The sequence below is a fragment of the Papaver somniferum genome, chromosome 9 (genome assembly GCF_003573695.1).
Source record: "Papaver somniferum cultivar HN1 chromosome 9, ASM357369v1, whole genome shotgun sequence".
NCBI classification, from domain to species: domain Eukaryota; kingdom Viridiplantae; phylum Streptophyta; class Magnoliopsida; order Ranunculales; family Papaveraceae; genus Papaver; species Papaver somniferum.
The window spans coordinates 25954701-25964943 of NC_039366.1; the positions used below are offsets into that span (position 1 = coordinate 25954701).

The 10243-nt window shown below is 36.8% G+C and overlaps 1 long non-coding RNA gene across 1 annotated transcript; it reads right to left on the reverse strand.

Moving 5' to 3' along the window:
• Positions 1 to 1261: 1261 nt before the first annotated feature.
• LOC113314422 lies at positions 1262 to 3439 on the reverse strand. The gene is made up of 4 exons (XR_003342398.1): positions 3162 to 3439; positions 3021 to 3056; positions 2342 to 2448; positions 1262 to 1905 (listed from the first exon to the last, which is right to left on the reverse strand). It is a non-coding gene; the product is annotated as an uncharacterized LOC113314422 (long non-coding RNA).
• Positions 3440 to 10243: the final 6804 nt, after the last annotated feature.

Below are 10243 nucleotides of genomic sequence, written 5' to 3' on the forward strand. Positions count from 1 at the left end.
TGCAATGGTCGAATTCATGTTCTCTCATGTAACAAGGTTCCAGGGTAGTGAAATTCAACTATATAAATAGAATTGATGTCTTGAATGAAATAGTCCAATCGAAATTAAGAAATTTTAACAACTACAAGTGTGATTGCCCAAGTCCCAAACAAGATTACCAAAACATAAATACTTATGCTCAAAGGCTGCATTTCATAACTTAAATCCATGCTTAGAAAGCCCAGTAGCTGCTATTAAGTCCTGCACCACCAGCTCCAACCACAACCACGGAATTCTACAGCAGATTTCCGTGAATGAGTTTGCGGTGCCTCTGTTACGTATTGCTCGTCCGGTGACAATTCCCTTCCAATATCATCAATGTCTTGCAAAATGCTCCCATTCTCCTTCACTTATATATGTTCTTATACTTATTATGAACTAGTATCTTGCCCGTGCGTTGCACGGGGTTACGTTAATTGAATCACTATTTTATGATGAAATGCAGAGACGGGCACTCCTATCATGTCAAACGTAGTATATCTATACTTGCATAGATATAGTTGTAGCCGTAACTGAAATAACTGGGGCGAAAATCATGGCAAGTTAATTGGATTATAATTTGACCTTAAAATGTAGAGATTGCAGAGTTTTAGCATATCGGCCTGCTTGTTTGGGACGACCAATTTTTTGTCAATCTTCAGGAAGCATTTTGAAGTTGACAACCCATAGTGTCAATGTTTAACACTATTATTGGCATCACGAATGCTACATGGTTCACCACCTCTTTCTCACTAAGTACTCAATTACTTGATATTCAATTGAGGGCCTTTGCACGCCTGTCAAACAGGAAGTGTTACTAATGACTCTCACTGACAATTCACAAAAGAAAAGTTGTTGACATTCAGGCACAGTTATTCAATCAGGCTAATCGGCATTTCGGAAAGAGTTTTGAAGGATGAATAAGAAATAAAGACAGATTAGATTGATAGAGAAGCTCTTCAAATCTTAAATGGTGCAACTTTACTCTCACGAAGATGAACCCAAAAAGTATAACCAATACGGAATAGATTTATCAGTTCCCGGACTATTATTTTATACCGTCTAGTGAGTGTGACGCAGTTCGCATAACTGCAAGTATGGGGTTGGGCTAGTGGGTGCATGTGGTTCAATGATTACCTACAGACCATGTTTTGCATGTGAGCTAGTTGCTCCATGTTGTTATAATTCTAAATTGATGTTGATGTAAAGCCGATAGTTGATTAGCCTTTCATGTTGATTTCCATTTGTGTGAATCAAACCCACATCCTCGAGGCAGAATGCCACGTGCTCTACCAGTTGATCTAAGAAGGGAAATGATGGTACGAGGGAGTTACGGATATTACATAGATTATGAAAAGCCCTGATCCAGTTACTCAAAACTCATGTTTCCTTAGTATAACCAAATTGACTAACCACTACTATAATAAGAAAATATGGTGCTAACGCTATAAGCGTGAAATATAAGCATGTGAATATGTATACATACCTCTAAAAGTTACATATAGAGATTCCATATTTATCAAAGTCAGGTAGCAATGCGAATACTATATATCTTATATATACTCACCTTTGTTCCCTTCACGCTTTGCTCATAGATTGTTTTTTTTTTCTTTTCTTTTCTTTTTTGGAACAAACCCTGAGCTCCATAAATTTCAAACATTCCCAAATGTCCAGTAACACACAGACTTTCATATTTTCTACCAAACCACAAAATTATAAAATGAGTTGAACCCGAGCACTTGTTTATCAATGAAAATGTACATGCATAAGAGCTGGAAACAGTTTGATGTTTGGAGACAGTGCTTAGGTCTAGGTATCTGATGATCCTTAACAATTTCAAAGTTCCTATACGTGAGGTCCACAAAGTTGATGTCCTTTGATGAGCATCTGCAAGCAAGCAAAACATGACTAACAGAATGTCAAAGATCCTTATACCCTACTTTTCTGCACTGCACATCCTAAATAACAAATCAAGGAAAAATTTAAGGTACAACCATGTTCATCTATAACATCAAAGTGGCCAGTGAACTTGCTAAATTCTATAATTTTCGGCCATTTGAGAAGACCCTCTCTCTTCTCCAACATCTGCTAATGAATACAATCACAAAATCGAGGACCACAGGAATTTACTTTTCATAGTGAAAGGAAAATTCATAAAATAAATCATGAAGGAATTTTTAGCTGAAACCTTAAAGCAATTGTACACAAACAACGTATGTATTAATTTACAGAACATACTAATGACAATGAATATGTAACAGATTAAAAGCAATGCTTGTCTAAACACTTGTAAACATTTACACCCAATTGCACATGAACATACCGTGATATGTAGATACTGGATTTTAAATGCATGAGTTTTGGAGAACTACCGATCCGACTACATACATGTTGGGATAAAAGTCACCCCACAAATTAACTCCCTACACTCTGCAACAAACCAAACAAAACAATCGGAACAAAATTGAATAAAAGAAACTCTCATGGATTAAATAAATGAGGAACTGAAGTACAATAAGCAGATCATGTACTTAGACTATCCAACCGATGCAGGTATATAAGTGAATATTTAAAATTATTAGAATTAGTATATACTCCATTTCACACAAAGCAGGCTGATCCTTTGCTTGGCTACAAATTCTAACCTTCAAAATAAACTTAGGAACCTCAAATCATCTAAGATTAACCATACAGATCAATTATTTTGCTTGCTTAGCACACAAATTACCTTGGCCTTCATAATTTTGAGTTAGCAGGGCGGAGGCCAAAAGAATCCTTTCAGGCATTTATTTAGATTAATCAAAGTTAAATAAACAAAATCTTATTAGACTAAAGCTGGGACAAAATCAAAACAAAATGGAGATCAAAAACAAACCATGCTTATCACTAAGAAATTACCCATCTGCCTGCAAATTTAAAACCAAACTAATTCGAAACTAAGAAAGAAAAACCCCAAAAAAGAAAGGAACAACTAACTGGAAAAAAAAAAAGCCAAAAATTACCCCAATCACATCTAGTGCTGGGAGATTAACCCTCACCTGCAAAATTATAACATAATGAGATATATCAAGAATCAGTTGAAGGCATATGGTACTGTTAAAAAGCCCAACCCCAAATCGAAATAAACAGAGAAAAACCCTCACCTGCAAAAACCAAAGATGAACACAATCAATACAGAACAAAAGAACAAAGAAAAATCTACGGTGAACCCTTTATGTGTTGCATCTTTGATTCTTTTTGCATGCATCAAAAGACAGGAAAACGAAGAAGATTTTTGCATACATCAGAAGACAGGAAAACGAAGAAGAAAGTTGGAGAGGAAAGGATGCGGCAAAAAAGAAATAGGGTTTGCAGAGGAGGATTGTTGGATAAGGGATTTAAATGTTTCAGCCGTTTGGTGGCGAGTAATCTTCACCCCAGGCGTTTGGTGTGCGTTAAAAATTGATAAATAGATTGGAAACCGTGGATTCTTATTGGCAGGGGGCCAGGAGTTTTAGAATTCAAACTTTTGACCTAACTTTCAACGTGAGGTCAATATTTGGGTCTCAAATTATATATACAATTAGTAGGGTGAGCATGGGCCGGTATGGACCGGTTTTCACCTCATCCGCATCCAATCCATTGCACTACGGATTTCAAATTTGGCATCCGCATCCAATCCATATCCAACAGATTTGCATCCAATGGATGCACTGATGGACGGATTGGATGCGGATAATCCAATGAATTTGTTTTAGTTCAAATTTATAGTAAAGAAAATAAAGCTAACACAAATGACTCCTTATAAAACCTACATATCTTATATATGTATGTAAATATAAAAATGCATGTATAACACCCCAAGCAAACATCTTAAAAATTCCTAAATGATCCATAGCATTTTCTAGAACTATATAGATGTCCTTAATTTAACGGATATGGATGTCCAACGGATTTTCAAGGTTGCATCCGGTCCCGATCCGTTATCTGTTGGATTTCTAAAATTCCATCTGCATCCAACCCATTAACGAACGGTCCGGACACCCATCCGCAAATGAACGATTGGTCCGGTTAAATCCGCGGATTACGAGTAAAATGCTCACCCCTATGAATTACACTCATAATGAGATCCTAATGACAACCTCCAAACACTAAGCCCATTGGGTTGAGAATCACCTGTTTAGCAAACCCAAAAGACAACTTGCTCTTAAATTATTCTTTAAGAAAAGCGGTAATTGCTAAGAGAAATCCAAACCAAGATACAAGAACCTATCACCGGCATTCAGTCTGTAATTTGATCTTCAAGGCGGTGTCAAGTTTCATTACCCACTGATTTGTGAAGCAAATTCTAGATCATAGTCGGTAGAGAAGATTTTGGATCACATGATAAATATAGTATCATATTTAGTAGGATTCTAGACAAATAGAATCTCCGTGGTCGGTAGAGAATTTATGCTAGATTTGTGAACTCGTTGGTTTAGGCTTTCTGACATGTGTTGTAACTTTTTAATTCTTGTCTCCTTGGCGATGTAATCCGCTGCATTGTTGTTCTTTCTCTTTATAAATTTCACTTTAGCTTGAGGTAACTCGTCCAAAGTTATCATTATTTCCTGCAATGGATTTTCTGCCGACCACGGAGATTCTGAAGTAACCCTGTTTAAGTTGTCTGCCAAAGCTTTGCAGTCAGTTGCAATGACCACACTTGATAAGATATTATTCTTTAACCACGTAATTTCCTTCAGTAAGGCTTTTGCTTCTGCATGAAAAGCTGATGTAGCCCACTCCGAACCCACCGAAAGGTGCATGAAGGTCTCTTCATCAACAGAGTACAGGATGAAATCATATCCCATCGACGAATCTTCTTTCTTGTAAAAAACATCAATGAAGATAATCCACTCTGAATTCAGGTTGGACCAAAAATTGTTGATTGATATTTTCTTTTGATTCTCCTCATTGCTTTGTAGGGTATTCGACGGGGAGGAATTTAAGAAATTATTTATTTGTCCTAGTAAACTGACTGGGTCTGGGTGACTGTTCTCAAAAACAACCGAACATCTGTATTTCCAAATGAACCAAAGTGTGGTGGATATTTTTACCTGAAGATGGCTCAGATCAGCTTCCGTAATCCACCATTTAACCCAATAAATAGCAGAGCTTGGAGAGTATCTAATGATTATATTCTATAGAGATAGACCAAACCAAACTTCTCTAGCAAAAGGGCACTCGCAGAAAAGATGAACCTCTGTTTCTTTCACTTGATTGTTACATAGATGGCAAATCGAGTCAATTTCCATATTGTGAGCACCTAATCTCGCCGACATTGGAAGGACTTTTTGCACCAATTTCCAGATGAAAAGCCTGATTCTAGGGATGACTTGAATTTTCCAGATCTTGCTCCATGGGAAATCTAGGTTATCATAATTGTCGATATCCTGATTGGCTAGAAAGGTATAAACATTTTTGGCCGAGAAATTTCCTGATTGATGGTGTCTCCATTTAATATTGTCTTGCTCATGATTCCTAGGATTTAACGCTTGGATTTTTTCCCTGTCCTTTGGGTAGAAGAATTGATTTAGCTTTTCTTGATCCCATCTATTCTGATCTGTAATTAGATCTTGAAATCTTGTTGGTGCTTGTTCCTGATTGTTGGGGATTTTTTGGAATATCTTTGTGTTAGGGATCCATCTGTCTTCCCATATTTTCACCGAAGCTCCGTTTTTTACTTGCCAAATAAAATTACCTTTTATTAACTCTAACCCTTTTTGAATGCTGGTCCAAATCCATGAGAGATTCGAAGTTCTGTATTTTTCGAGGAGGTGGGAATCTGGGAAATATTTTGCTTTTAAATATCTGACCCATAATTAATCTTGTTCCGTGACCAGTCTGCTTGCAAGTTTAGTAAGAAGAGCTAAGTTAAATTGATGGGAATTTTTAATTCCTAAACCACCTTGGGAAATGGGTTTGCATATCTTTAATTCCAAGCCCTTACAAATCCTCCTTGTCTTTTTTGCCCATCTTTTTTCCACCAGAAGTTTCTCTGAATACGGTCAAGCTGATCAAGAGTTGTTTTTGGCAGGGCGAGGACTTGCATTTGATATGTTGGGTATGATTGAAGGATAGATTTTATCAAAACAGTCCTCCCTGCTTGAGATAAAAGTTTCGATTTCCAACCTTGTAAGGTAGAGTAGTAACGTTGTAGCAGCGGTTCAAAATTGGCTTTTCGGTTTTTGTCGAAGAATAGCGGTGTACCCAGGTACCTATCATTTTTGGTCATCAGCGGGACTTTTAAAATTCTTGCAATTATTTTTCCATGTCTTGGGTTTAATTTTGGGATGAAATAGACACTGGATTTTTGTAGGTTCACCATTTGACCCGTGATGTTCCCAAATAAAAGTAATATTTCCAATAGGATTTTCGCTTCCCTCAGGTCTGCTTTTGTGAATAAAAAGCAGTCGTCCACAAAAAAAAGGTGAGAGATATTTGGAGCATCTTTATTTATCTGGAACCCAGATATTCTCTTATCTTCTATTGCCTTTTCGAGGAGTCGAGACAGAATTTCCATGCAAACTAGGAAGAGATAAGGTGATAAAGGATCACCTTGTCTTAAACCCCTAGAGGTATTAAAAGATAGCCCCGGGGATCCATTTAGAAGGATTGAAAAGGAGGTTGTTGAAATGCATTGTAGAACGAGCTTTGTCCAAAATTCCGAAAAGCCAAGAGCTAATAGAACTTTCACTATAAAGTTCCATTCGACCCTATCAAAAGCTTTTGATAGGAAACCTTTTTTTTCTTCGAGGTTTTCATCGAATGGATAAGTTCATGAGAAATGATGATGTTGTCTATGATTTGCCGACCAGGGAGGAAAGCCGATTGATTAGGGGAGATTATTTTACCGAGAAGGGGTTTTAGTCTATTAGCTAATATCTTTGAGATGATTTTATAAATGGTATTACTCAGGCTAATAGGTCTGAAATCCCCCGAGGTTTGTGGTGTGGATATTTTTGGGATGAGGGTTATGAAAGAATGATTGAGATCTTTGTCGAGAGTGGCTGAACGAAAGAACTCTTGGACAGTGTCGATGATATCATTTCCCAGAATGTCCCAGTTAGCTTTAAAGAAACCTGGCTGGAAGCCATCCGGACCTGGGGCTCCCCATTGATTTATATTGGAAAGGGTGAGCCAAATTTCTTCTTTATTGGGAATTACAGACAAGGAGGCATTTTCTTCGATACTGATGCAAGGATTTATGATGGTATATAAATCAAAATCGAAGTTGTTGTTATGGGACGAGCCTATTTGTTGTAAGTGTTTAACCAGCAGAGAGTTGATTTGATCTCTATCTGAGATTCATAGCCCATAGGGTTCTCTAAGAGAATTTATCGCATTGATTCTTTTTCTATTTGAGGCGGATGCATGGAAATATTCTGTGTTCTGATCATATTCTTTGAAGAACTTATCCCTGGTGAGTTGATGGTAAAAATCATTTTTGATTTTGTACCATTTTCCTAACTCCACTCGAAGATTTTTTAGTGTGTCTATTTTTTTATAGATATTTCCAGATCTATGAATACTATCAATTCTATTATTTATGGATATGATATTTTTGTGTATGTTCCCAAAAATATTTGTGTTCCAATGGGCTAAGTCGGAGGAAAGTAACTTTAGAAGCTCGGTGAAGGATGCCTCATTGGAATTGGCGGAGTGTAATTTCCAAGATGCATCTAGTATCGTAGGTAGCGTGGGATGAGTTAACCAGGATCGAAGACATCTAAAAGGTTTTTGGATCCTATATTTTTCTAGGTTTGAATTCAATAAAATAAGCGTATGATCAGAACCTACCCTTCGGAGGTGAGTTACCTTGGTATCCGGAAAGTTCTAGGACCACAGGAATGAAGTTAGCGCTCTGTCGATTCGTTCGCAGATGTTTGCCTCCCCCTTTCGATTGTTTGACCAAGTGAAAGGCGATCCTTTGTACCCCGCATCTTGTAGGCCCAATGTGTCGATAGTGTCGATGATGAAGAATTTACTGTTGGATCCAGCTTTATTCCCATCCTGTTTCTCATCTGGGTCCAAGATTACATTTAGGTCGCCTAGTAGAACCCAGGGCTTGCTTTTCTGGTAAAACAATGAAATTTGGATCGATCTTCAATTCAACTTTCCTATGCTCATCATAAATTATGAGGTGACATGAGATATTCTAAACTTTTCCTTTTTGTTTACTATGACTCTTTCATGTTTACATTATGGATCTTTTCAAGCATTTCAACTTGCAAGTAGGCACTAGCAATACATTATCGCCCATTTACTTTTCTTTTACTGTTCCAGCAATCTCGAAACTTTGCATCACCAAGAATCTGCTATAATATCTTTGACAATATGGCAGTGTTAAATCCTTTCTTTCTTTCTTTCTTCCTTCCTTCCTTTTTTTTTTCAAATTTTAAAGTCTATTTTGAGCATCTTGGTAAAAGAATATATGCACAACTTGGAGTCATGATAAAAAAAAAATATAGACCTCCATTGTGCTATATATATTCGCACAATTGTATTTCAAGCATGATGTCATTTGGCCATATTTCTTGTCCACCAAAAGTACAACCATATATGTCTAATACATGTTTAATTATGTTGATGAAAGTGACTTAAGAAAACTTGTTATAGAAAAACTGAAATTAGTCAGTAAAGCTAACCTAATACTCGACAAGTTGATCTATATTTGTAGCTTTCAGTACTTTTCATCAAGTATAGAACTTACTTAATCGAATCACTCAAGTATAAATAATCAGGAATATGCTTTTTTATTTCGTGCTTAACTTAATGAACGAACATTCAAAAATTAGTATGAAGCTGTTTGATTTTTGGCAGTTGGTACTTGGTAGTCATACACACACGTTAATGTCGACATGTCGTTGTTTACCATTACGTAGATAACGCGTATTCTTTTACTCTTTGATCGTTTCCAAATTTTGTCATCAGATCATGAAAATATCATGGGAAGAACGTTGGAGTATTTGACTAGAACTGTGTTTTAATTACCCTAAGAGTCAGAGTTTCTTTTCCCTTGCTGGATTACGTTTTCCGTTTTTATATCCAGAAGTTTCTGAAATGGAGCTTACAAGTCACTTGACGCTTCGCAAGCTAGACGAGACTTATTCTTCCATTTTCTATTCCAAACGCTAAGGTGACGCTAAGTTTGGAAGACGGAACTTGGACTATAAGATCTATTCTAATATCAATCAGCAGCTGAAATCATTTCATTTCTTTAAAAAAGAACATGACCAATAATGAGAGAAGCAATAAATTTGGGATCCATAATTATGTCACCTCTTCTTTTTTTGACATTATTATGTCAGCTCCTTACAAAAGAAAATTGGATAATCGAGTTCCTTACTGGCTAGTACTGCAAAAAAAACACCCTTTTCTTTAGGTTTGGTCATATCTCATAATCATATGATAGCTTCCAACAAAAACCCTACAAACAAATCGACAACATTATTATTATGTGGTTAGATCATTTGTACATGCACTTTTCTTCTTACAATGTCTCTTAGATAACTGAATCCGTATATGATGCACCCAGAACACTTCTTGCCCCCAAAACTCATCCCCGAGTACTACGTACGCCTCTCTCTTTGCCATTGTCCATTTGTTCTTGGAGTCTCCCGAAAGGGAAAATAAAAATCTAAAATGTGACTCAAATGGCCGATGTCAGTATAATAAAGTGGTTAAAGCCTAGTTAAGGAGGTGGGTATCGTTAGTGGGAACCATGAAAAATGACTTGATATTTTCTGGTACCCACTATTTACACAAGTACCTCCATGCTCTCCCTCTTCTTGATGTTGTTTGTTTTATTTGTTCAGCGTCTTATATCCCCCAAGACCCTAAATACAAGCGGGAATTTGATTCTCTTTTCAACAGCTGAAAGCAGGCATCCCAAACTAAATCAAAAACAAAGGGAAATGGGTCAGAGTTGGGAATATGAAAGAGATATCACATGTTAATGGACAAACTAATGGTGGAAGGGGAAGCTATTGAATGCCATTTGTTGTTAGATGAGTGAGTTTGCATGTCAAATTCGTGAAATGTAGTCTGTCAAATCATGTGTGATCTCAGTAATTGATGAGCAGACAATGGATATCTTTGTTTGTTTGGACATCGCAGTCCAATCACAGAGATTGATTAAGCCTTGTCATATGATGAATGCAGGGACTTCATGAGCAGACAATGGACTTGTGATATCACCATAAGA